The following is a 25,402-nucleotide window of genomic DNA, read 5'->3' on the forward strand; positions in this document are numbered from 1 at the left end:
ATTTTTTATTAAAAGTAGGCTCAGATAAAGTTTTCAAAATATAATAAAATAATAATAATAATAATAATAATAATAATAATAATAATAATAATTAAAAAAAAAAAAAAAAAATTTCATCATTGCCCAAAAATATTTATTTTTCATTACTACGTAATATCCGTCTTTTAATTGTGGAAGCCTAAAAAATCGACGGAGAATTTCTTCATCGGCCATTTGGATCGTTGATCCAAAATGGTAACCAGTTCTATGAACTTTGTTGACATCAACAGGACTAGTAGATTGCAAATGCATATAAACTTTGTGAGAAGCAACATGTAATACTCCATTGTTAGAAACAACTATGGAAAAACTGAATAAAAGAATTGGCAAAGTCCAAAGAGAAGAAGACTTCATCTTTAATTGTTTTTTTGAGTTAAAAAGAGAGAAAAAGAAAAAGTGATGAGAGAGTGGGAGATATTATGTGTGTGTACGTGAGTTTCTTTAGTGTTGGGTAATTAAAAGAAAGAAAAAAATCATTCACCAAATCTTACAATTTCTACACCATATCCCTAGGATTTAGGCAAAGATTGAAAAAAAAGTCAAAAGTGAAGAAAATTAAAAAGCCAAAGAGATGAAATATGATATTGTGTGTATGTTGTACTGCGTAAAACAAAATAATTAATTCAATTTAGTATTTATGGATTGTAACAAGTATACAAAAATATAGGTATTGATATGTAATTAAAAAAAATGTAATTAATTTAAAAATGTTATAATACGTGTGTATTTCCTATATGTGTTTTTTTTTTTTTTTTTTTTTGTAGTGTGATTCAAGAAAAAAATGATTTTCCCATTCCTTTATTTATAATACAAAAATCAACCCCTTTGTTGACTAAAAAAATAAATAAATAATGGTAATAGCCCCTTTGTTGAATAAAAATTACCCCCTTTGTTGACAACATTACAAGTGTGCCAGCTCTGAAGAATATAACTTTATATCACAGGAATAGGACGTTACTTTGCTAATGCATTAAGGTTGGGATGGATATCTACTATGAATACAGCGCGCGCGCCAGCTCTAGCCAATTTCCCACGAGAATTTACGGCCTGCTGATGGAAGACAGTGCAGGAGCCAAGACGTGGCATCATGTTCTTCATATATTCAATTCATTAAATCCAACTAGATTAAACATCTTTTTCTATTTTCCTGGAACTTATAGGTGAGTGTGAGTCTGTTGTTCCCGAGTATAAGTTTTATGTTACTTCTCATTAAAGGTAAAAAAAAAATGGGGGACTTCTTGTAGGAAATCAAAGGGAGAAGTAGAACGGAAGAAACACGTTTTTATAGGCCTCAAAGTTTAGTGATGGAAGTGAGGATATCCAGGATAATGGCGTAGTTCGTCCAATTCAAGTAGTATCATGATGATTTGAGGAACTGTAGGTTTTGTTTGGAAATTGATTGAATGATCTGAGGATTCAAATCCTGTCTAAATTTCTGTTTATCAGTCGAATATGCTGAATTTATTTCTACACATTAACAAATTAAAACAAAATTTGGTTGAGTCACAAAGGAAGAAAACTCGTGACGTTATTCATAGGCTAACAAACACTTCATGAAATATCAGATACTAACAAGAAGAAACCGAGTGTCATCCTATGGTTGGGTCTGGGGAGGATCGTGCGTACACAGACCTTACCCTACCTTGAAGGTAGAGAGGTTGTTTACAATAGATCCTCGGCTCAAAGAAAAATGTAAAATAAGGCAGTAGCAGCAGTCAGAAAAACAAAAACAAGATAATAAAAGAACAGAGAGTAGTAAAAATCTAAGGTGAAACATCAGAAACTACGAAAATAAAAGCTTGTATTTGCATTCCATCTACTCGGTAGACTTGGAACCTGCATGCAGTTTCCAAAAAAAATAAAATAAAGAATTAAAGTTAGAGCTTTAGAATTATTGGAGATCATATACAACCTATCTCTTGGACACAGTGTGGAATGGTTTATGTTTAGCAATAAGTCGACAAAAAGATTTACGAAAATGCCTTCTTCTCTCGAGCATATGTTAATTGGAAGTGTGACAAGTGATGATCAAATGAAAATGCTAATGCTAAGTCAAATCAAAACAGTTTGCATAATCAAGTTGAAGACCTGGTGGTCACACTAATTTCTTTTCTTGTGCTTTTGCGTATTCCAATTTGTCAACCATCCTTCAAAACCATGCTGGAGTTTGTGTTGACAATATTATGTATATTATGGACAGTACACTAACAAGTCCACAACCATAACTCATGAGAACTGCTTGCCAACTGATCATTGGTGAATCTTCTTCTTCTTCTTCATCCAACTCAACTGGAGTTATCGTTTGTGGTACTCCATCATCATCACCACAATCTTTACTTAGTGGAAATCCATGTAATCCATCATTCCCTTGGTATGAACTCTTCTCAAATGTATCAAATTGTTTTCCTTTGGGGATCCATCCAATGAGATGATTGTGAGAGAGATTTGGAACTTCCAACTGATGTGAGAAATGCAAGTTGTTGTGGTATCCCTCCCAGTTTTTTTTAAATGAGAGATCCAATGACTCAAGTACAGATAACTGGTGTAATGATGCTGGTATAAGACCTTCCAAGCGATTATGAGATAGGTTCAACGTGCAGAGTGCAGAGAGATCTCCAATAATACTTGGAATATAACCTTCAAATCTATTCCTTGAGAGATTGATAATTATGTTTGTAGTCAAAACTCGAGCAAATTCAAGATCCAATCCCTTTGTTGTAATTGTCATCACAGAATGATAAATTATACCATACTGATCTCCTACATACCACGGGTCTCTCACGTTCTCATCGATTATCTTCATGGCTTGGAAATTCTCAAAAATACTTGCTGGTAAATTCCCACTAAACCCATTAGATGAGAGATCCATAATTTGAAGTTTGGCAAACAACTTTTTGTTCTTTGTAGCTTTGATAGGACCATGCAACTTATTTGATCTCAAGCCTAGAAGTTTCAAATTTGGCAGAGGTTTCTAACCATTATATTTTTTGGAAACGTGTCATTCAACTCATTGTCACCTAAATCAAGAAGTTCCAAATAATTGCAGTTGATCAAAGATCGCGGGACTTTCCCCTCTAGCTTATTTCCATGAAATTTAATGATGCTGAGTTGGTTAGTATTAATTGTCCCACTGAGAAGATTGTTGCTTAAATCCAAAATCAAAACATGTTCAGTGATCTCACCCAAACATTGTGGGATTGTCCGTTCAACTTATTGCTTCCCAAATCTAGCACTATCAGTTTTTTAGATTGCTGATAGTTCAAGAAATCTGTCCCCTGAAATTATTCTGCGAAAGGAGAAATCCCAGGTTCTGCTGGTTTAGGAGTGACTTTGGAATAGGACCTTCCAGCTAATTTTGTTTCAGTGTAACTACGATTAATGATTGGGACTTGAACTCCGGAATTTTTCCACTGAAATGGTTATCGCTCAAGTATAACCAAGATAGTGATAGGAGGGAGAATATCCAGGATGATATAGTCCCATTCAAGTTGTTTGATAACGAGTAGAGTGATTGTAAGTTTTGTAGACCACTTACATTGGAAGGAATTGAACCGGTAAAGTTGTTTCCCCGAAGTCTTAACCCTCTTAGTTTTCCAAATTTGAAGAACGGATAAATCGTTCCTTCAAGATTGTTATTTTCAAGGGACAGGTTTTCTGTGTTGGTGAGATTCCATAGAGGTTTAAGAATAGGCCCCGAAAGATTGCCAGAACTCCTGTTCAAGTCATGCAGTGAAGTTAAATAACTCATTGATTCGGGCTAGAGAGAAATAACTTCATGAGATATTTACTGATATTCCATTTGGTCATCGCTAAGCTAACTGTGAGCTGGGAATTGTACGATAACTCAAGAAGTTTCAAGTTGGGAAGGTGAAAAATTCTTTCGGGCAATGTCCCACATAATTGTCCGTTCAAAAGTTGTATGGTTGTTAAATAAGAAGAGAAATTTTGAGGAATGGTGGAAGAGATGTTCACATCGTAAATCTCAAGCTCTCTTAATTGAGTCAAGTTCTTAAGGAGCAGTTCATAATGGTGAGGTCCAAATGTAAGCATATATGGATCTTCACTCCAGATACGAAGAACGTTTAACATAGAAAGATAAGAGATTTCAGATGGAATTTGACCTATAAAACTTGAACCCCATAGATCAAGATGTGTTAAATTAGACAATCCACCAAATTTAGGCGAAATATGTGATCTGGAGAAATCATTAAAAGACAAATCAAGCCTTTTGAGATGTTGGATGCAACTTAGATCCAACTTGATTACATGTCCTGTCGTTTCATCACAATAAACTCCGTCCCATGAACAGCAATCTATGCTCCTATTCCACGAGAGAGTTTTTGCATAAGATTGACAGCAACCAGAAGCATCAGCATTTGTGGTAAATGTCTTCTTGAATTGTAGCAAAGCATGAGCTTGATCTTTGCGGCACAAATGAGGTAAAGATGAGGAGAAAGAAAGTTGACATAGAAAGGCATATAGCATAAACAATGCAAGTTCTCAAATCCCCATCTCTGCACTAAAAAGTTCTAAACTATGTACTTGTTAGAGATGAAATTTAAGAAAACCTTTGATTAGTTCCTCTATTCACTGAGGTATACAAGTGAAACAATAGGACTGTTATAAATGTCAAAGGGGAACCTCTCAATAGAGGAACTTACAAACTCGACACTGATGTCTTTTTCCTCGATAACCATGGGGTAGGAGGTACAACGGGTGTGATTATGAATAGAAGGGATCGGAGAATGGGTTATCGGATGCATGAGGGGCATGCCTCATGCAACTAACAACATAATTGAGTTACTAGTTATTATGCAGGGTATAAATATTGAGTGGAGAACAACTTGACAGCACTAGAAATCTCCACGGACTCAAAATCAAAGAGGTTATTACTATACTAAGAACTGGACATATCCCTTACAGTGCTATTATATATCCGAATGCTGCAGGGAGGTATAGCGTAATTATGGAGAGCAAAACAAGGTTGCTGATATCCTATCAAAGAGGCAAAGAAGAAGCTTTTGAAAATGTTAAGATTTTGGTAGTTGCACTGATGTTTGCAAATGAAATGGTGCGAGCAGACATTACAACAACAGCACCATACCTAGTGAAATTTCCGTAAGTGAGGTCTGGCGAGGGTAGAGTGTACGTATACCTTACCACTACCTCGTAGAGGTAGAGAGGTTGGTTATTAAAGATCGGCCTCCGCTCAAGTACAACAAATCCACATGACAAAGGAGGAAAACACAAAACAGCGAAGAAAGCATAGTAATTAACAAGTAAAACAGTGCAGAGCCTACACGAAAGGGGCTGTAACAACATCGAAAAGCGAGCACACATATGCTTGCAGGTTGTCTTTGTATATATACTTGAGTAGTAATATCCTTTTAACCAAAAAAACAAGGGTGAAGATTAGTTAGTTTAATGCAAAAAAATAATTTTTATAATGAAAAAAGTTTAGTGATCATTCTTGATATTGACCGACCATATTTAAATGTGTTGTGTCAGATACATTAATTATACAAAAAAAAATGAAGAATTTCATGACATTTTTGGCATGACCAACAAAGAAAGTGTTTACTTTTGGGATCACACAAGCCTATTACATAAATGCACCAAATCAAAGCAAGACCTTAGAAATATGTGAATTTCAAATATCTTGGACCCTCTTTGTCAATTTGGTTTTGTTCCAAAGAAAATTAATACTAGTGGATTACAAAGGTCAATCGTTTTAATTTAGAAAAAAATATCGGTATCAATATCTTTTTACTCTTTTTGAATAAAATAAACAGAAAAAGATATTGTGTAGCCTTTTTAAAAGAGAATAACCCAAGTTTGGGCGTATGGACATATAATGTCCAGTCAGGTAAAAAAATGTCACTTTATGATCATTTCCTATTCCCTACACAATTTTGATAAAGTCTATATACAATACTGACAGTATATTTAACTTGGGCAATTCAACCATTTTAAAATTTCAATTTTTTTTACTATAAATTTTTTAACTGATCAAATATTTTATTTTTTTAATTATTTATAAATCATAATTATATTATCTAAAAATAATATAATTGTTAAATAGAATATGTATCTATATAAGATATATATATATAGAAATTGTATAGTTCTATCAAATATGTATATGTATAAAATATATATAAAAAATAAATAGAAAGTGTATGAAAATTATATAATTGTTGTATAAAACGTGTAAAAAAAATACAATTATTGTACAAATTGTGTATCAAAACAGTATAATTTTTGTAGAGAATATTTATATGTATAAGATTTGTATAGAAACTGTATAGAAAGTGTGTAGAAACGGTACAGAACAAGCCAGTAAATTGAATGGCTAGAAAGTGAAATTTAAATTTCATGGTCATTTTCATGGAAATAGTTTAATTTGAAGTGTCATTTCTGTCGTTTCCCCAGTATTAGAAAACACAATTTATTATTAAAAATATATTTTCTATTTTTTAAAATAAAAACTATTTTAAAACTTAGTATCGTCATAACAGTAACCAGAAACATTAGGATTAATGGTAAACATGTGCTTGAATTGTAAGAGTGTGCGCTTGATCTTTGGGGCACAAATGAGGTAAGGTTGAGGAGAAAGCCAGTTGGCAGAGAAAGGTATAACATTAAAAATACAAGTTTTTTACAACCCATTGTTGCACTAAAATAATCAAAACTAATTAACTTTGTAGAGAAGAAATCAAGAAATGTTTGCTTTGTGTCTCTATTCAATAATTTTGATGAGGTATATATAGTAGAAATTAAGACAAAAAAAAAAATCTATTGCTATTATTTTAAAGTAAGCAATTCCACGAAGGTCACAAAGTCATTTTTGATGGTTGTGTTATATTGAAAAAATAACTGTAACCATCTCAACATGTAAATACTATTTGATCTTTCATCACTAGCATATACCATATTGACAGCAAGACATTTCCCTTTAACTGTGTAGAATTATTACTGAAATGAAATGGACTAATACGGAGTGAAATGAATAGTGATGATTCATATAGCTTATCCAGATTAGCTTGCGGTTAAACCTTAGTTATCCCAATTTCGAAGATGAAAAAAGTAGATTTTGAAAACGGTAACTTTGAATATGATAAAGACAATTAAAATCTACAGTTGGTTTCATAATAATAAAAATCGGATATCATTTAGAACGTACCCAAGATGCAAGGTGTTATAATATTCTCAAAATAATTCTATTGGACTTCAATGTTAGATAAATAGAAAAGAAATTTAAATGATATTATATATTAACAATAAAAAGATTTTCTTTATTTGGTTTTAAAATTTTTATAGAAGTTAAACTAAGGAAAAAGTGTCAAGTTATTCTCAAGTCAATGTACGAATCATTGCACAAGAAGCCAAATGAATGTGGAAAAAATACCAAAAATTTCAAATTTTCAAGTCAAGTCATTGCACTGAAACTCTGAAAGGTCCAAACAAAAGCTATCATAGAAAGATCCTATCACTTGTAATAAATACAATTTTATTTGATACTTTCTTAGTTGAAAATGTCACAATTCTAAGTCTCTGTGAGTAGTCTAGATCAAATTGTTATGCACTATATCACAATAGTTATATCTAGTAGCTAGATATAACTATCCTACATATTGCAGAAAAAATCACTTTGAATATGATTTATAACAAAAGAAAACTATTATTTGATCAATATAAATTCTTATAGAAAAAGAAAAGTGAAGGGCAACCTTAGAAACAATCGAGTCATAGAAGCAGTTACTAATGCTTTTAGTAGATTAGACTGTCTATATCACGCTCTTTGAATCCTGCTAATGTAAGATGCTTTGTGCACCAGACTGTCCTTTTTTAAAGGAGAAAGAAAAGTCTATAAGAGTGACAATTGATAAATAGACCTTGAATTCTTGAAAAGTCTATGCTTTATGCAAATTTTTTAGATTTAGAATTTTTGTTTTTAATAAAAAAATCATAAAAAAGATTTAATGAAAAAATAATTAAATTACTTGAGCGACTCTCTAAGTAAAATAGTTATAGTTGAGTGATTTTGGGAGTAAAAGACAAAGTTAAGTGGCTTTTTCAGATAAAAGTTCGTAGTTGAGTAACTATTTGGACTATTAACTATAATTATAATCAATTTTAATTTTTAGAGGAGAGAGAAAAGTCTATATGAGTATTACTTGGTGTAGAGACTTTGACGAAGACATTTCACGTCAAGAATTGAAAAAAAAAAAAAACACCTCAAAGTTTGATGGAATTAATTTTTCACGAAAATGTACCCTGCTAATGGAAAACAATTCATGACTTCAGACATGTCATGTTGTTCATATATTTAATACCAATGATTCATTAAGTCCAACTAAATAAGTATTGTGAACCACAAATCAAGCAAAGAAAAATCTACTATGGTTGCTTTGGAGTAATTCATTCCGATTTCCAAGAAGATCACCTTGTCAATTACTTGATGAACTAATATGATTCATGGGTACATGAAGAACGGGTGCTCTGAGGTTGTTGTTAAGTTTTTTGAGAAAATGATGATATACGAGGATGTGAAGTGTGGTTTATTGAAGCCAAATGAGGCTACTTTTGCTAGCGTTCTTTCTTATTGCACGTACGTTTTTGAACGTTGGTGTTTTATAAATAAACATTTAACTCATCAATATGGGTTGTGGTGCAGTAGATGGGGTTGCTCCATCCTTAACTAGAGGTTGAGGGTTTGACCCTGAGTATGGAGAAAACTCTGTTGGGAGCACTGTCACCTTAATGGGTCTTGAACGCACGATCCGAATTAGTCGGGGCTCCAATACAGATACCGAACACCAGATAAAAACAAAAAAAAAACATTTAACTCTAACCAAGTCGAGTCGAGGAATTAATTTCTTATAGAACAACATTGCATCACGGGCAAATGGAGTCACAATTTTGCAAGTTGAAGTTTCATTAATTATGCTTCAAAAATACTAGATCAACCATGAACCGTTACATGCATATGCAAACTTTAATTAGCAAAGGCAAAAGTCTTTTTTTAATTTCAGGTAAAATAATCAAATTGTTATTTCATATCAATTTACAGGAATAAAATCTCGACTAAAAATATCAAAATCTTATGAAAGATTTTGATTGAAAACAATATATGTTTGTTGATATGCTGCACGAACAAGAATATGAAAAAATAAATAAATTCAAAAGATGTTGAACAAGAAAAAACTGTGTTTTAAAAAGGGAAAAAAAAATAACTGTATTGAAAGGGATAAATATGGTTATAAATTAAGATATACACTTTTGACCATATTTTACTCTTTTCATAATTATCAACACATTCTTTTTTAGGAGATATTGAATACTACCCTATAAAAAATAAAGGAATTAATTGTATTTGTTAAAATGTATTTTCGATTTTTTTAAAATAAAATGAAATAAATAAATTTTTTTAAAAGTTGTTGCAACTTGCAATTAAAATCTTAATAAAATAATTATATAAAAGTGTTTTTACAACTTGCAATTTTCAATCTAATAAATGCGAGATAATTTTCACTTAAAAAAATTAGGGCATATAGCAAAAGTTTGAGGTTTTACAATAGATATGCACCGACATACTTATTATTTATGAAAATATAATTAGGCAGAGATATTGTATACATTTAAATATACTTTATATGTGGATGGATACAATATATTCCGTTACAGAGGTATTTTATATATGTGGATATACTTATAATGTGTGGGGATACAATATATTTTGCAACATTTTGAAACCAAATATTGCTACCGTTTGTAATTAAGCAAAATCGATCTCTTGCTTATTTTCGCAAATCAAAACAAAAGTAATGCTAATTACGAAATCTTCTCAAATTTTAATATTATTTCATATTTTAAATTTGTTTTTGTAAGAAGAAGAATCACAACTAGGTTTGTCATATGGACCGACTACACTTACCCTCTCCAGACTCCATTTGGTGGAAATATACAGGGTATGTTGCTGTAGCAAGAATCCCAACTAGTTGTAACATGTAGAGATGGCTGAAATCAAGGCTGACTCAAGCTTTGTACTGCAACAGACGAATATATAGTGAGATAAAATAGGTGAATCAACCTGGTCCAATGAACAAATTAAATACAACAATATTCCAATAGGCTCAATTTAAAAATTGAAATAAGACATTAAAAAATCTAGGCAATCCGAACTTTTGATTTGAATTTGGTTTGTTATGTCTTAAATTTGAAAATTGAACTTTTCATATTTAATTGAAACTGCTCGAACGCTCATAGCCTTTGAACTCGTTTTTTAGGGCAAGATCATCTTTTTCTTAAAAAATAAAAAATAAAAAAATAGTTCAAGATCATCAGCACCTCGCTTTTTATACCATTAAGGGCTCATTTGGCATGAGGAAAAAAGGATAACTTATTCAGAGATTAATTTTAGGATGGGGTATCCTATGTTTGGTTGGAATACAATCGCAGGATGACTTGTCCCTTGTAGTAATTTTCATCTCATATTGAGGCTGAGATAACAATCCCCGATTAACTTGTTCCCAACCAAACGAGCCCTAATAATGCTTAAGCCACTGCGTACAACACTTGTTGAGTGTAATGAGTGAAATAAAATCAAGATTCTTATTAGACTTTCCTTCAAATTGTCTACATTCCTTTCGCACATGGGTAAAAAATGATCAAACTTTCAAGGGTAGATAATTTGTCTTGCCAAAACAAAAAGGTAGTAGTACTTTCCTTTTCTGTTATCACTTTGCCGGAGAGGGAAATATAAGTAGTTTGGGTGAGTGAAGCATCTCTAAAAACTTATCATAGGCCCTGCTAGCTTTTTGTTTCAGCACTGTTTGCTTTGCCATTTTCGGCTACTGCTCAGTGATACTTCCTGGCTGCAATTTTAGACAGCCACAAACTACATATGTAGGGAGGTCTTGGTCTTCGTAGTCTTTGAAATAAGCTTTAGCATAGGCTCAAAGTGGAGCAAGAGTACCATACAGAATTGTAACCATGTATAGCTACCACGTGAACTCAACAGTAGAGGGAACAAAAAGAGTGGAGCCACGAAACCATGATCTCAAACCTCTTGCAAGTGTCTAAGAACGATCATCTACTTCTCCTGGACTCGAGGAGCCATGGAAGACTGTTAATAACGCTCCGGTCTCATGGCCATACTTCATCCACCAGACTAGTTTGCTGTCTCCTTAGAATCACATTTTATGTTATTTCTTTTAAGACCCTTCATTTGACAAAGGGCAGCACCTAGCTACTTTGCTTTATGATCAAATAAGCGGATGCCCTACACTGGTAAGAAATCTCAAAAGTTCATCTAGTATAGCAGAACACTTCTAAAGCTGGTTCTAAAAGCAAAACAAAATTAGAATATACAGCAATACATGACCATTCACTTACTGATGAGCAGATTTTTTTTTACATGACGACAATTCACTTACTGATGAGCAGAATTTTTTTTTTTTAAAAAAGAGAAGCATCAGTACACTCCGAACTATGGTCAAAGTTGGTACGATACACTCCAACTTTAATTCACAGAAGTCCTATCACCCCCGAACTCAATTTTAGCATATTTTTGTCACCCTTCTGTACTGACGTGACACCTTTATCACATAAAATGGGGCCCGCATCAAAGGTATCATGTTAGCTAAAAAGGTTGACGAAAGATGTCACGTTAGCTAAAAGGGACGACAAAATTATGCTAAAATGTAGTTCAAGGAGCTAATAGCGCCTAAGCTGGAGTCTGTCGTAGCATATTTGATCATAGTTCAGGGTAGTAGATACTTTACTTAAAAAAAAAAATAAAAAAATCTGAAAGATATTTGTGAGTGACCTACAAAAATCAACAATTAGTTGGTTTAGTTCCTTCAACTGATGAATCTGGTGCAAGAACAACAGCCGGCTGTAGGAACAACAAACATTTTTCTCTATGTGCATGACTTACATTTCAAGTATCTAAAGTATGTATATGTCTCTTTTTTATAATCCTGGTGTCAAGGCTAATTTTCGTGCACCTCGACTAAATACCTGTCGGGCTGCCACCTCTCATCGACAATAGATGATCAGATAACTCTATCCACCAAGATTAGGACAACGTGACTATTAATGTCTTGTAAAGCTTCTTCTGAAGGCATCAACCAACGAAGTAGAAGGATCAGGACCTATGGGTTGTTATCTGAAATAAAATACGACAAAGAATTCACTAATTAATACAACTATCATATGTGCCATTTATATGCACCCTCTCTGTTGGTTTATACTCGTCACAATTTGACTTGACACCATCACTAAAAAAAATAATTAATAACATAACTATTTTATTATAATATTCCTATTAAATAATATTTATATTGTGTGTTGAAATTAATTTAAAGAAAAAATAATTAATACTAAGGATAAAAATAGAAAAGAAGTTGTCTTTTCTTGATATATAAAAAATAACAAGTAAAAGTAGAAATATAATTAGAAAGCTTAGTTGGTTAGTTACTGATCTTCCACCTTATACAGGATTCGATTTCCCAAATTGTAATCCCCTCCCCCATTCCCCTTCCCCTACCCCATTTAAAAATAATAATAATAATAATAATAATTAAATAAATTGTGATAAACAAAAGCGAACGGAGGAAGTAAAGAAAGGCAAAACAGCTGAAATCAATTGCAATCTCTTGAACAACACTAGCATTTGTTCAAAGTACTAGATTAACTTCATGTACAATAAAAATGGTAGATCGGTGCACTAAAACTTCTGTCACCACAAAGGTGTATTATATGTAATCTTACCTTACATTTCTGCTTGAAGTTGTTTCCAAGACTTACCTTAACTTCATATACAATGTTATGTGGTAATTATATATATATATATATATATATATATATATATATTCTCTAGGCATTAATTTTGATGAAATTCAGTAGTTACTTTGGTGACTTTTCTACTCAATTAGTATATCAGTTATGAAAAATCAGTCATATACATACATACACCTTCAAGTAAATGCTCCCTCCGTCTCAAATTATACGTCCCAAAATAAGATTACACATTGATTAAGAAAAATAATTAATAACATGGCTAGTTTATTATAGTGCCCCTATTAAATGATGTTTATATTTTAATTTGAAGAAAAAGTAATTAATGCAAAGGGTAAAACATGAAAAAAATTATTGTTTCTTCTTGATTAATGAAAAAAGATGAGTAAAATGAGAAATTAAATTAGAAAATTTGAGACGGATAATTTGAGACGAAGAGAGTAATTAAATTAATAAGTTCTTCATAAATTACTGCATTAATCAAATTAATGAAGGACAACCTCTTTCCAATAACATGACTGTAGAATTCTAAAAGTCGCCATGAGTAATTAATATAAGATTAATCCTACTAATAAATAGGTGAATAAATTAAGCCATAAAAAGACTGCAAAGGATATTCTTTTCCTTTAAACTTCTTCCTCTCCATCTTTATGTGTCCGGAAATTATTTTTACTGCCGAGATTAGTAGCCTTGAAGTGTTAAAAGTAAATTTTGTGGGTACAATGTAATTACTTTAGCCTCTAGAGAGAAATTGTTCAGTAACTTTTCCGAGAAAATTGAAGAATAGGTGTCTTTTAAGTCTTGAATGAAGGATTTGTGACATTGACCAACAGATATGATCAAACATTATTAGGAAACTTGATCAAGTTAATTGTGGACTTGATTAATATTTTAAAAACTTTATAATCTTTTCAAAAATACAAATCAACCCAACCCACACCCTCTTCAATCCAAATCAACCACTCTCTCTTCTCTCTCGGCAGCTTCTCTCAACTCTCTCCCAACCAACAGTTCTGCAAAATTTCTCCCTTCAATCCCCGACGACAAATAGTTGGGCTTCGAGTTTCCCTTTTCAATTCAATCAACCTGTCTCTCATCCCTCTCTCGACAGCTTCTCTCAACTCTCTCCCAACCAACTGTTCTACAAATTTCTCATTTCAATCCTCGGCGACTTCAACATCCGACTACAACTAGTTGGGCTTCGAGTTCCTTTTCGACTTTAATCGACGTGACAACCTTACTCTCCAGCCACAACAGCTTCGAATTCTTCATCGGTCCTTTTCTTCTTTCACAAGTAAAAATTTATGGCCTTTTTAGTTTTGAAGAAAACGAGAAACTTGAGTCAACTTCTCTTATAGTATTGGTTAACAATTTCAACAAATTTGAAATGCGGTCTGAATAAAACCCTAATTTCTAGTATTTCTTCTCTTCTCTTTTCGAGGTGAATTATGATATTTTGTTATTTGTTGCATTTTTTTTGAACTTTGATTTTTATTGTTTGTGTTTATAAAAACAAAAGGACAATTTGGTTTGATTTGTTTTGTTCTTATTCTTGGTAAAAATTGTGAAATTGTTGTTTTTTGTTTAACAAAATCATGCTACTGTTTCCTCCTACAGATTACCCATCTAGTGCAACATATTAACTATCTGATGCAATAGATTTATCATATGATGCAACAGATCAACCATCTGATGCACCAGAATAACCATCTGATTATAATTCTGATGCAACCGATTAAAAATATGATGCAACAGCTTTACCATATGTTGCAACAGATTAAGCTTCGAATAAAAAATCTGATGCAACTAATTAACCATCTGGTGTAATGGAAGAACCATCAGATTAATGATCTGATGCAACAGATGAACCTCCTGTTGGATAAAATTCTACCAACTCTTCCTACAGGTAAAGTCCAAGACTTGATTTTTCCAACTGATCATTCATCTATCGCGATAGACGACCCTATGTTGGAAGAAATCTAAACAATATTGACCGTTGATAACTATTCCAACAGATCACGCATGTGTTGCAATAGATGTCTGACCTGATGCACAGACCATTCATCTTTCTCAACAAATGAGTGATATGTTTTGTATTATCGCAATAGATTACTCAGCCGTTGCTACAAATTATTTAACTTTTCCAACAGATCACTCATATGTTGCAATAGATGATGTCACAACAGTTGTGTGATCTGTTGAACAGACCATTCATCTGTCTTAAAAGATGAGTGGTATGTTTTATATTATTGCAACAGATTCCTCATCCACTGCAACAGTTTGGTTATATGCTACAACAGATATACTACCTGGTGCAACAAATCGGTGATCTGTTGCAACTGTTATTTTACTGTTTTGCTTATTTGATTTACTGTTATCCCTTTTTAACGATGCATTAATCAACAATAATATATTATTTTATGTTCCTATTAATTTTAGATAATATGATTCCCAAAAGAACAAAAACCGAATCAAGTCCAAGTAAAGGAACAGTTGAAGCAGCTAGGCTACATCCACCAGTTTCTGAGCTTGCTTTACAAGCGTTATCTCAATCGGGAGTAGAATATGATGAACACGGGGAGGAAAAATGTTTCAAAAGAGATGATGCAGATGCTAATAGCCCTTCCACCGAAGAGCTGGTCAAAGCCTTCAGCATTGATTGTTATCCTGTGAGAATGCAGCGCGATGGTGCCACAAAATTTAACGGGTGATTTCGTGGTTAAGTCAACCATGGGAAAATCTTTCGACGCCTTCAGAAAAATACTTTGAGAAACAAAATTGGATGCTTATTTCAGGGACAAGTGCTTTGGGAAATATCTTGATTTGCCGGAGGACAATAATGCTCGTTTCTAAATGAAAATGGTATATGAACTTCTCAAGCGTAGGTTTATGTATGAAAACAAAGATAAGATGGATGAGGTGTGGATAAATTACTGTGGCATGTCTGTTTGTTTTGGTTGGAAGGAGTTTGCCATAGTTACTGGACTAAAATGTTATCCTCCTTCTCAAGTTATACCTATTCTAACCCAAAAAAAGCACCCTGCACACCCAAAAAAGGCAAAGAAAAATCGTGTGATCGTGATGACCTATTTTCCATTATTGGTCCAAGCTTCAAAAACAAAAATTTCATAGAAGCGTTGAAAGGTAAAGGACTTTCAAAAAAGTACAAGCAGTTATTGTGCTTGGTTTGGTTTGTACATAATAGTCTTTGGGCGAGAGACGTTAACAACAACATAAGCCTCGATTTAATAAAACTCTTCAAGGATCTTGAGGTGTTTAATAGCTATCCATGGGGGTATGAAAGCTTCAAATGACTGTCAAATATTTGTTGACTCCGTTAGCGCCAAAGACAGTCAACTTATATGGCTTCCCGTGGGCTTTCATGGTAAATATTTCTTTCTTCTATTATGATATCATTCATTTTTTTCACTCAATAATGGTTTTGATTTATTGGCATTATTTTATAGGCTTAGGCGTTTGAAACCATTCCTTATTTGAGACAACAAGTGAACTACCAGGAAGGAGTTTTCTGTCCAAGAATCTTGAGATGGTTTCGGCCAAAACTGATAAAAATGTAAAATTTCTTGATCTTTTCAACCCCTTGAAAGATGCAGTAAGTATAATTATCATTATTTTTTTCTTTTAATTAATGTTTTTTTTGAATGATCTAATCATCAGTCTAATATATGTAATGATTTATGTTAGAATGTGCATCCGTCACTAGTTTCGATCAATCGAGAGTTGAAGATGTCATTTTTTCTTACTTTACGGTCTGTGCAAACTTTATTGGACCCTAAGGTCATCGACTAAATAAAAATGGAATTGTTTGGAGCAATAGCTATTACAAGAAAAATAATTTTGGAGGGTGGGCTTGTTGTTATTGATGGGAACTGTTAGTGGTGGTAGTGGTGCTGCAGTTGGTGCTAATAATGCTCCTCTTATAGTATTTAAAGCAAATAATTATGAGTATGATCATACTGGTTATACAGATTTTGCCTCTCCCAACGAATGTTCTGCATGCAAATGTCAAGACTGCAGGGTAAAACATGATGTAGTGATTAATGCTATTAATGCATTAACTGCTTCTGTAAAGGAATTAACATCTAAGAGGGGTCTCATTCCATCAAAGAGGATTTTATTTTCATCTGCTCCATTAGAGATTAGGGCTAAAGGAGAAGGAGAGTGATTTCCAGGGCATTATCAGACATAAAAAAAAGTAAAATTGCAAATCCTCCGTGTGCGTGTTGCACTGAGTAACGTACAATGTCCAAAGGAGAGCAGCACGAGCTAAAGAAGGTGAATATATTATATGTCTTTCAACTGACAAAACAAATAGACACATATCTGTTTCAACAGATGACACATCTGCTAAAAATTATCAAACAGATATATACATCTGTTGCAACAATTGACTAACCTGTTGCACCAGATACGTTATCTAGTGCAATATATGTCTCATCTGTTTTAGCAAATCAAACATTTCTTCGTACAACTTTTATTTGTACCAACAGATGGCCTATCTGCTGTAACAGATGATTCATATGTTGCAACGGATGGTTCATCCATTGAAAATTATCAGACGGGCTCTTTCTCATGTAGAAATTTATCCCAACAGTTGATTCATTATTGCAACAGAAATATAATATGTTTGGGATAATTTAAAATAGGAGGAAGACCTGTTTGATTTGCTAGAAGAGATGAGTTATCCTTTTTCATTTTATTGTATCTCCGTGATTAGCATTGACCAATTCTGGCTTTCTAGGTGGATATAGAAGAAGCTACTGCTGAACAACATTAATAATATGCTACTCTTTTTATGGAAATACAGAGAACAGAAAGCGCAGAAACTGTACTCAAGCGACAATGAAGATCCACGACGAGCAAAGCTGAATCCATAGCACCGGATGAAGAACAACTTGTCCATACTGAGTAGATCTTTATAGCTTGAGCCTGTCAAAGCAATCCTTGACAGTATACTTAAATTGTTGTTGATGTATTTGTTGAGATCTGTACCCATAACAATATTTTTACATTTCATTTATTCGTTGACATATTTCAGCTAATTTATGAAGGCTTCGATTTACTTTATTTTGTCTACGGATTTTATTTATTCCTTAGATTTGAACTTATTAATTGAAAAGGAATTCTAGATTCAAATATTGCAACAGATAATGTATCTGTTGCAATAGATGACACATCTATTGGAAAATTCAAATAGATTTAGACATATGTGGCAATAGGTAGGTGATCTGTTAAAATTTATCAAAAAGGTCTTCCCACTGTTGCAACAGAGGACTTTAGATAAAAACATCAAGATAATGCAACAGATAACACATCTAATGGGGAAAAAAAGAACAGATTTAGACATATGTTGCAACAGATGGACTTTATCTGTTTCAATAGATGACACATCTATTGGAATAATCAAACAGATTTATACATATATTACAACGGGTAGGTTATCTGTTGGAATTTATCAAATACGTCTTTCCAATGTTGCAACAGATGGACTTTAGATAAAAACATCGAGATAATGCAACAAATGACCAACCTATTGCAACAGATAAACTATATGTCAGAAAAGGTAGGATAACTGTTACAACGGATGGAGAATCTGTTGCATTATAAAAATTCAACTTTTGTTGGACATTAAAAATTGCCACTACGTGTAAAAAGGTTAAAGTGAATTGAAATAAAAAAGGCGCAACCCATCGACGGTGTTCAGTTCAAACACATAAAATAAAATAGGCATCAAGTAGACATGTTCATTTTAATCATGTAAAATAAAATAGGCATCAAATGTGTTAGTGTCAGTCTTGGCACATTTCGTTGACTTGTCGTCACTTAGCCCCAACGATCATTCCCCCTCCCCCCCCCAATTGTCTTATTTATTCATCTTCCTCCTAAAATTTAACCCTAAATTCCCAATCTTCTTCTTCATTGTCATCTTCTTTTATCTATCCAAATTCTTCAAATTATTACTTTCATTTTTTCCAACTGACCTTGACAATGTCGAGCGCATCTTTCACTATTTTTTGTGATAAAGATTTTCGATATTGTAAGTGCGGTCATGAAGCTCTGTTAAAGACTTCTTGGACTCAACAAAATCTGGGTCGTAGGTTTTTAACTTGTAAGATTTCAAAGGTAATATTTTTTTTATTTAATTAGTTGATTAATTATTGACTTGTAATTATTTTGTAATTGTATTCTCTTTTTTATAGAAATTGGGTGGATGCGATTACTTTGATTGGTATGAAGAACGACACCCTTCACAAGCAAATCGTGTAATCTGGGGTTTGTTGAACAAAGTCAAGGCTTCTGAAGAGAAACAAAATCGAGCAAGAAAATACTACATTGTTGTCATTATTGCTACTAGTTTGGTGTTGTTGGGCACATGGATATTGAAGCCCAATTGCTGAAATTTTCATGGTGGTGTTTGTATTTACTACTGGTTTGTTGTCGACGAGCACATGAATATTCAAGCGTAACTGTTGGAAAATATCAAAAAGATTTAGGCATATGTTGTAAAATTTAGGTCATTTGTGGAAATTATCAAATAGGTCTTTCCACTGTTGCAACAGATTAGACTTAGATTATTAGATTATTCATAGAAATTATCAAACAGGTCTTCTCACTGTTGCAACAGATTAGACTTAGATTATTAGATTATTCAAACAGGTCTTCCCACTATTGCAACAGATTGAAAATCTAATCTATTGCATTATAAAAAACTCAACTTTCATCAGAAAAAAAATTATTGCCACTACATGTACATGTAATAAAGTGAAGGGTGACTTGAAATTAAAAATTTCTATTTCACAGGCTCTTCTATATACACAGGCTTCAAGCGTCCAGTTAGTACCCCATAAGCTCAGACCTCTTGCAGGTTTGCCACAGTTTTGTCGCACAGAAAAGTCATTGGCTCGGCTATTTCTGTGCCGGTCAGCAAACATTTGATGTGTGCAAGAGTATACAAGCCGCTCGCTTTAGCGGCATCATCTTTTGGAAGAATCATTCCCTTGTTTCGACCTTCAAAATCCCATGATTTCTTCATCAATACTTCCTTTGGCAAATGATTCATCAGTTTAATATCCCTCAACAAGATGGGCAACAACACCATCAGTGGCTCTATGAGGAGAAAAAGATCGAAATCATCGATGAAAGGTACGTTGGAGTCATAAACATTGATTTTTCCCTCCTCGAGTAGTATCTCAACAGCCCGATAATGCATGTCATTCACGCTAATGACTACAAGAATCTTTTTTCCCTCGGTCCAGCTCTTGCCGTGTGGATTTGGCTTGTCCCATCTAACATATCTTAACGTTTCTTCTTCATCCAAGACCAACGTAGGAACTAGGAAATCAAGTGCCACACCAAGGGCTGACGCCTCTCAATTGAGTTGATCGTACCTATCATTGAGCTTCTTGCAGAAGTCGAGGTCCATTATCCTATCGGCAGCGTCATAAGCTTCCCGGTACGTTAATTGTTTTTTTCTCATGAGGTAGAGAATTATGTCAACATGCTGTGAGATAAGAAGTCAATTTTTAAAGAAGTCAATTTTTAAATAGGTTAGTAATTGTAAAGATGCAACAGATGCTCCATCTGTTGCATAGGGTTCTCTAAATTAATAATTCAATGCAACTTATGCAACAGATGGATAATAAGTTGCAACAAAACCACAACCAGTTGCATTAGTATACCCAGATGTTGCAACAGATGTGAAATCTGTTGCGTAGCTTTTTATTCATAGGGTAGATTAGAAGGGCTAGGTTAGAAAAAGTAAACTTACCTTGTCCTCGTACGACATACGCATATCAGTCATAGTCTGGAAGTCTTGGGGGGGAAAGGGAGGCCTGGGGTAATCTGATGTGCCTGGCTTGGCATTCTTGGCCTGTCGCAGATCCCTTTTCTCTTCGGCGCCAAGTTTCGCGTATATGTCCACCTTCTTGACTGGCCCCTGAACTTCAACAACTTTTGGAGAGGGAGAAATTGCAATTTCTTTTGATTTTTGAGCGGAGAGTACGTCACTAATTGCTCTTTTCTTTCTCCTAACCAACGCTGTAGGAGTATGTGGCTCCCTCACCTTCTTGGATGGTATGAAACACCTCTTGGATTTGAATTCCTCGATAGCTTTAGAGATAGCCTCTACTTTTTCAAAGAGTTTATCCTGTCTGTCCTTGCACTCATCGCATTCGCAATGAGAACATGGGGGTGAAGAGGGGTGAGAGGGACCTGTGTAAAGGTTAAAAGGGGTGTTTTCAAACATATTTATTCTTTCTTGAACATCAACATGCTCATCATCACGAGTGGTAGCAGCATCAGCATGCCTGCCACCAACACCAACAACTCCACCAGAAGAAGCACCCGGATCTGCCTTAGTAAAAGGTTGGTCATGAAGAGCCTCAACATTAGGCTGACCTTGCCTAACTGCTCTTCTTATGGTTGTTGCTCCAGCCAATTCCTTCTTTATTAACTCCACCGTTGGGTCTACAATAGTATCAACATGACCTAGAGTAATATAAGAAGTCATCACCAACTCCTTCTCAGTAGGCACAATCCATAAATGCATAACCTATAAAAAAGAAAAAAAAGACAGATGCATTTAAATCATATAATATAATAATTTTCACAGTTGGGATACATTTAAAAAAAAACTCATCCGTTGCATAGTTTGCAGTATATGGTTAAAATTCGTTTGAGTCTGGTTCAGAGAAATAGAGTAACACATGGATAATCTGATGCAAAATATCAATCATCTGTTGCAATAACTGCACAAGACGGGTAATCTGTTATGCAACAGATGATCTGTACGTCGCAATAGATGAACGAAATATTATCAAGTTAAATATCTGTTACATAATTTTCAGTAGATGGTTAATCTTTTAGGAGTCGGGTTCAGAGAACCAAAGCCACAGATGGGTAATCTGATGCAAGATATACCCCGTCGCAACAGATGTCCCATCAGGTGCATCAGATATCATATCTCATGTACCAGATATAACATCTGTTCAATATATTTCTTATCTTTGAGTAGAATTATTTTACTTAAAGAAGACGTACTGCATCATCCAAAAGGTTAAAGAGATCAGCCTTCTTAATATTGGTGTTGCTCTTTGCAGCCAACCACCTAAACATCCTTGGATGAGAAACCTCATCTGGATAATCCATTAACTGTTTTCGGAGGGGAGAAATGGCTTCAAATGCCCAAGCCTAAAAAGTGTAAACAGGAAGCAAGCAAAAAAAATCATAATAACTATATTCAATATAAATTAATGGATAAGTAAAATTAGTGATTAATTTTACCATGAAAGCCCAAGGAAAGCCGTATAATGTGGTCGTCCCTAAGGATAAATTTGTCAGTAAATATTGGACAGTCAAGTAGAAGTTGTCATATCCCCAGGGATAATTGTTGAATTTATCAAAATCTTCAGCATGCGCCAACAAATCATCTTCTAGGACCTTGTTGATGTCTCTTGCCAATATAACCGAATGGGCAAACCAAACTAAGCACAATTGCTCCCTGTACTGCTCTGGTATGGTTTTATCCTCAAAATCTATCAACAAATCCGATGCTTTGTAACCACGTCGAGCAATGTCCAACAACCCATCTATTTTTTCCTTGCATTTTCTTGCCTTGGATCTTTTACGGGGTGATGGTCCTTCTGGACGATGGCATCTCAGGCCCATCACTATGGCAAACTCTTGCAAGCCAAAACAAACAGGCATGCCACAGTAGTTGATCCAAATTTTATCCATCTTTTTTTTGCCCCCCTCCTCCGGATCTTTATCATCCCCCGTGTACTTGATCCTATGCTTGAGAAGACCATATACCATCGTCATAGGAAAATGGATACGGGCAGAGGGGTCCTCAGATAGCTCAAGAAAGCGTCCAAGCAGCTTTTCTTAAAAAGTCCGCCTATGTTTTCGTTCTTCATAATTTTCATAAAATGTTCAAAAATTTTCCTCATCTACATTTAAGTACAATTTGACCAGTTAGTTGTTTTCCTTCTAGGTCATTTATCGGCATCGCAACTTCAAACCTGTCAATACTAAAAGTTTTGACAGGATCATGCTGGGATGTCGATATTAACTCAAGCCCCGTCGGTGATCCATTATTATCATGTTGATGATCGTCCTCTTTCTCTTTCTGACTCTCTAATTCCTCCCCTTTCTCACTTTCATTTTCTTCATCACTATCTACGGACTCTTGTCCACCTCCCTCAATATTGTTTTCACATCTCTCCTCAGCTTCACTTTTCCCTGATTGAGATTGTTCAGGAAGCTCCTGCGAATCTCTCTGTGTTATAGCCTTTTTTTTTTAGTGGTCAGACGTTGATCCACTTTCACTTTCTTTTCTTTTGGGAGACATGTTTTACCTACAGACAAAGAAAAACAAAAATTACATTATAGTTGATGTATGCATAGATTTTAAAAAATACATTACAAACACCACGAATACCGACACACCAACAACCACCACCACAACCACCACCAACCAATGCCAATAAACAAACAAACACCACGAATACCGAAACCAACACAAATACCACCAACCAATGCCACCACTGGTGCCACCACGACGACCACAAACACCACTACCACCACCAACACCAACACCATCCAACTATACCACGACAGTCAACGGAACACTGCAATGGAAACTAGGGATTTCTCTAGTTCTTCCTATGATTTTACCATCAAAACTCAAAATTATAAACCCATTCTCGAAGATAATACAACTAAAAGTTTTACTTTTCATCATTAACTTAAAAGCCCTTATTTTTTAGAAAAAAACAAATATAGAGCTCTTCTCAAACTCTGTTGCCTACGAAGACAAAGAAAATAAATGATACAAGCAAGAATGATGTCAAAAATAACACCTATGTGGTTGGAAATGAGAAGAAAATAGATCTGTTATGGAGGGTTGAGCAAATTTGTTGAGTAGTTATTGTATGTACTCTATTGTTGAGTGAGAATGAGACAGAAAGAGCCAGACCTCGAGATTTAAAATGATGAAAAGTTTTGTATGGGTTGATTTGTATGTTGGAAAAGAATGACAAGTAGTTTTGAAAATGTTAATTTGGTCTGAAATGATCTTAATTATTTTTAAAATCATAAAATATATGCATGATTTTTAAAATCATATGAAAACAATTGAAGTTGTAGTTGACCGAGTACTCTAGGAGGTGACACTGTGAAAACTCACCCCTGGTCCTAGATTAATCGATTTAGGAGTCTAACATATGAACTCAATTAAAATTTTAAAAAATAAATGTTCAACATGTTGTGTTAGATTTCTCATCTGTTGTAAATTATTAATCAGATTAGGTAACAACAGATTACGAATCTGATGTAAATTATCAAACAGATTAAGTCATCTGTTGCGACAGATTACCCATCTGTTGTAAATTATCAAATGGATTGTCATATGTCGCAACAGATTGCCCATATATTATAAATTATCAAATAGGCGCTGCCATCTATTGTGGCTGACCCTATGAGAACTTACCTCTAGTTCTAGATTAATCGATAGTTGACCTTATGAGAACTTACCCCTAGTCCCAGATTATTCAATCAAGGTATTAGTACCCTAGTCCTAGATTAATCAATTAAGGTATTAGTCTAACATATGAGGTAGTAAGAATCGATTCGGCTTAGAGTGATCGATCGCCGACTCTGGTCGGGAGGAACACAGTACCGTTTCATCATGCAATTGACAAAAGACTCAATTGAAGTTGTAGTTGACCCTATGAGAACTCACATTCAATTAAGGTATTAGTCTAACATATGAACTCAATTAAATTATATATAAACAAATATTCAACCTGTTACAACAGATGTCTGTTCTGTTGGATCAAATCAAACAGATTATGTAATCTGTTTCAATATATTACACATTTGTTGTAAACTATCATACAGATTAAGACATTTATTGCGATAGATCACAAATCAGTTGTAAACTATCAAATAGATTAAGTCATCTGTTGCAATAGATTACCCAGCTGTTGTAAATTATCAAATGGATTGAGTCATATGTTGAATAGATTACCCATCTATTGTAAATTATCAAATAGGTGCTGTCATCTATTGTAGTTGACATTATGAGAACTCATCCCTAGTCCTAGATCAATCAATTAAGGTATTAGTCTAATATATGAAGTAGTAAGAATCGGTTTGGCTCAGAGTGATCGATCGCCGACTCTGGTCGGGAGGAACACAGTACCGTCTCATCATGCAATTGACAAAAGACTCAATTGAAGTTGTAGTTGACCCTATATTCAATTAAGATATTAGTACCCTAGTCCAAGATTAATCAATTAAGGTATTAGTCTAACATATGAGGTAGTAAGAATCGGTTCAACTCAGAGTTATCGATCGACGACTCTAGTCGGGAGAAACGCAGTACCGTTTTATCATGCAATTGCCAAAAGACTCAATTGAAGTTGTAGTTGACCTTATGAGAACTCACCCCTAGTCCCAGATTATTCAATCAAGGTATTAGTACCCTAGTCCTAGATTAATCAATTAAGGTATTAGTCTAACATATGAGGTAGTAAGA

At 34.0% G+C, this 25,402-nt stretch overlaps 1 pseudogene; it reads right to left on the reverse strand.

Moving 5' to 3' along the window:
* Positions 1-2,134: 2,134 nt before the first annotated feature.
* On the reverse strand, positions 2,135-4,524 carry LOC107865037 (annotated as a pseudogene).
* Positions 4,525-25,402: the final 20,878 nt, after the last annotated feature.

The sequence above is a fragment of the Capsicum annuum genome, chromosome 3, assembly GCF_002878395.1.
Source record: "Capsicum annuum cultivar UCD-10X-F1 chromosome 3, UCD10Xv1.1, whole genome shotgun sequence".
Taxonomy (NCBI): Eukaryota; Viridiplantae; Streptophyta; class Magnoliopsida; order Solanales; family Solanaceae; genus Capsicum; species Capsicum annuum.